General features: G+C 39.4%; 1 long non-coding RNA gene across 2 annotated transcripts in view; it reads right to left on the bottom strand.

Moving 5' to 3' along the window:
* LOC110390324 overlaps window positions 1–3,865 on the bottom strand; it is a 31,784-nt gene extending 27,919 nt beyond the window's left edge. For both annotated transcript variants that reach the window (XR_002433696.1, XR_002433697.1), the window contains exon 1: window positions 3,820–3,865. This is a non-coding gene — a long non-coding RNA (uncharacterized LOC110390324). The remainder of the gene's footprint in view (window positions 1–3,819) is intronic.

Here is a 4,079-nt window from a genome sequence, read left to right as displayed (position 1 = left end):
TTATTACTAGATTTGCAATTCAATTACTTGAAGAGCCTCAAGTACCATTGATTATTCATGGGATTCTTGGGCTGGGCTGGCTACAGAACTGCTCATTAATCTCTTGAGTGCCCCTGGGCATCCAGTATGCATTTAGCATAGCAACACTACTGCATCTGTGGAATGTAAGAGGCGATGGCTAGTAAAGTGGCTGTAGCAAGGGTAGGCCTACAGGCAAGTGACAGATGCCAGTAGCAAGTGCTTTCCAGCATAGCAGTGTCAGTCAAAACCAGGTAGCCATGGCTTTCTGCAAAATGCCCTATGGGTTAAGTTAGCCCAAGCCAGGGTAGCTTGTTATGCAATCACAAAAGTGCCTATGTCTTTTTAAGAAAAGGCAGGGAAATATTATATTTTTCCTCATCTCTCTCACAGCTTTCATCTACTGCACTCAAGTAAGTGTTTGTTTTACTAAATCTACTTGTGTAAAATTTTCTCGAGTATGACACAGAGACAGGGTTTGAGCTGCTTGGTGCTGCTCCTCATTCTGCCTTCCCAAAGATCAGTATGATGCATGTTCCTTTGCAGATGGTCCAAGAAATCCTAGTAAGTACCAAGAAGTGGCCTGGAGAGGAGGCCATACCATGCCTTGTTAGCAAGAAATTTTTGTTCAGTTATTGGAGTCACTGAGTAACAATGATGGTAAAAAAAAGGACTTGAGTTTATTGTGCCATCGAAGTAAAACATCCATCACTTTCATATTCATAGTCCACAGAAGTTACAAGGGTTGCTTAGAAAATAATTCCTCCAATTTTATTCTTTTGGACTACAACATCAGAGGTGGATCACGGAATCACAGAATCACAGAATGTCAGGGATTGGAAGGGACCTTGGAAGATCACCTAGTCCAATCCCCCTGCTGGAGCAGGAACACCTAGATTAGGTCACACAGGAACACATCCAGGCAGGTTTTGAATGTCTCCAGAGAAGGAGACCCTACAGCCTCTCTGGGCAGCCTATTCTAGTGTTCTGTTACCCTTATTGTGAAGAAGTTTTTTTCTCATATTAATGTGGAACCTCCTATGTTCCAGCTTGCACCAGTTGCCTCTTCTCCTATCATTGGATGTCACTGAGAAGAGCTTGGCTCCATCATTCTTCCCACCCAACTCTCCTGCCTGTCTATGTCTTTCTGGATGGCAGCACAGCCTTCTGGCGTGTCAGCTCTCCTCCCAGTTTCGTGGACGCTGGTGGTATGGCAGTAGAATTTGAACTTTCCCACAAATATTCTGTTGCATGTTGTTGCCATGTGACAGATGGCAGCAGAGGGGCAGTCTGACAAAATCGCATCTGACATGGAAGTGCATATGGAGCAAGGATGTGGAATTGAATTCCTCCATGTGGAAAAAATGGTATTCACTGATGTTCATCAATGCTTGCTGAACGTTTGTGGAGACCAAACAGTGGATGTGAGTGCGGTGAAGTGGTGGGTGGTGAATTTCAGCAGTGTCAACGGTGTGTCACCTTTATTGGTACAGGTGTTTACAAATGCAGCATGCAGGCTCTTTTCATTGCTGATGAACATACATGGCTACTGGTGCTGACTATGTTGAAAAACAGTGTTTTGTAGCTGAGAACTTCCTCTATCAAACAGTGTTATTGTTCTCTTTGTATCTGCTGAAATTTCCACAGGGATAAATGCATTTTAGTGAAACCTATGTACTTCCACACTTTTTATTGCCATGATTAACTTTATTTATTGCCATTTGTAATACTCCTATACTGTTGAAAAACTAGTACAAAGCTTATAACTACAGTGAATGAATATCCAAATAAACTAATTATAGCTAAAGAAAAAAATTGTGCTTGTTATCTGCCTCCAAATAAAATCCCACTGCAGTTGGCAGATAAGAAAAAAAAAAAGTCTATTCCTCTTTCACTTGCTCACTCTCTCCTGTTTCAGTCTCACCAATTTGCCTCAGACAACCATCTTATTACTTCTACAAGTTTTATGTGTTCTATTTTCTGTCACAAGAAATTTAGAGTTTGCCTTATTAGTCTTCATGATGTGAATGATAAAGTCCTTGCAGGCTTGAACAGTCCAGGTTCTGTAGCCCACACAGACTATTTTTTTACAGAACAGTGCCCAAGACATGCTCATTGGTCAGTAAGTCAGTGTTGAAGAACCTTGGCACAAATATCTGAAGAAGCTTGTGTGACTCTAACTTCACAATATCTGACTCAGGTTAATGTTGTCAGTACATAATTTTTGAGTGTTTGCATTTACTTGAATTTCTCTCCTGAGTAGGATGGTCAAAAATACAGGAACAAAAAATAAAAATATTGATGGACATAGGCTTTTTCACTGTCTCTTTTCCCAGTTTTTTTTTGTGTGTGTGTGTGTGTGTGTGTGCTTAAGTATGTTTCACACATTTTTCTTTACTACATATATATTTCAATATATAGTAGAGAGAGAGATAGAAGGATGAGGAAGGGGAAGAAGTAGAAATAAATATGATATAGGGGCAGTAAGCTCTGTGGTGTTCCTGAACTTTCTAATCAGTATTTTATTTTCATATTTCAACCCTTATATCTTTCTTTAGGTGGGATGAGCAGACTGGTAACTTAAATGTACTTAGTAGGTTGATCATATACTGTCCACACTGTGGATGGTTACAATGTGAAGCTGTTAGTGAAGTGTCTTTTAGATCTATAAGTAAGTACATCTTCACAGTAAATCAGTACAAAAACTCACAGAATAAGGTATTTTTTTAAAAATGATTTTGCATCCTAAATTAAATACTGTACATTTTCTTCATTCTTCATACAGTTCTTGATGTACGGGTCGCCAAAGTAGCTTGAAAACCTTTGTTGGTAATAGAAACCAGAATATAATCAGGTTGAATCTTGTGAGAAAGGTAACTTGACAAAACAAAGCCATTGCTTTCCTACTAGGTCTTTTTCTACACAAGATTCCCTGAGCCTGTGGGAAAAATAATTCCTGAACTAGGAGGTCTGTAACATCATCAGGGAAATGAAATTGTGTTTTAATATCTAGTCATATGGTGACTTCTTAGAAAAATGCAGGCTGAATAGCATATGGGGAGAAAAAACTTGTACATTTCAATGTAAAGGAAGGGAAAGGTAGGATTAGTGAAATAGGCTTTGTGTAGAAAATAATAAAGAGAGTATATTTCTAGTCAGACAGCTCAGCAGTTTTCTTCTAATGAGGTGGAGCTTGAGAAATGCCTCATGATCAACCCTGAAAATACTTAAGTGCTCTAATAAGATGTTACTACTGGAAAAAAAAGTAATAAAGGAAGCATAGCTACTTTGCCTAATTGAGATGGATATCTGTGTGCTAAGCATTCTCTTCTGATTTAGCCCATTGCTTACATACAATGGAAATAGTTAGGTGTTTAATGTTATGCTTGTGTTTAAGTGACATATTCAAGCAGAACCAAAATGTGGAGTACTTGGGAGAACTGAGCTGTAGGACAGCACTTTCTGCATACCTATGTCCTGGTTTCAGCTGGGACAGAGCTGACTTTTTCTTCACTTTTTCTGGTATGATGTACGTCAATGGTTTACTGGCATTTGGCCTGGTTCTGTGACGAATGGGGCGGGGGACCCACGGACCCACGTCCCAGGAAAGGGAAAAGGGAAAAAGGGTAGGGAGATGAGCCTAAAAACAAAACAGCAGCAACGATCTGAGGAGAAATAAACTGATTTACTAAATAAGATATTGGAATGCAAAATAACACAATATAATACGATATAATTACAGTTTAAGCTGATAAATCCAATACAATTAGAGAGAGAGTCCAAAATTAAAGTAGGCCTTACCTACAGTAAGACGGCTGGGGAGCGAGATGTTGCTGGGACGAGAGACGGGTGGAAAGAGCAAGGTCTTGTGATCTGCGAGGTTTTATCTTTCCCTCTGAGCAAAAAATGGTAACAGAGGAGCAAAGTCCCCTGGGGAATATAGTAGTCCTCTTCTGAGAACCAGGTACATACACTACATGATGTTATGATGTGGAATACCAATAACCAAAAATCATAAAACCATCACAGATGTAATATTTTGTTTGTAGAATAAGAACACT

The sequence above is a fragment of the Numida meleagris genome, chromosome Z (genome assembly GCF_002078875.1).
Source record: "Numida meleagris isolate 19003 breed g44 Domestic line chromosome Z, NumMel1.0, whole genome shotgun sequence".
NCBI lineage: Eukaryota > Metazoa > Chordata > Aves > Galliformes > Numididae > Numida > Numida meleagris.
Note: the sequence above shows the minus strand (reverse complement) of the source record. Positions and strands in the feature narration are given on the sequence as shown.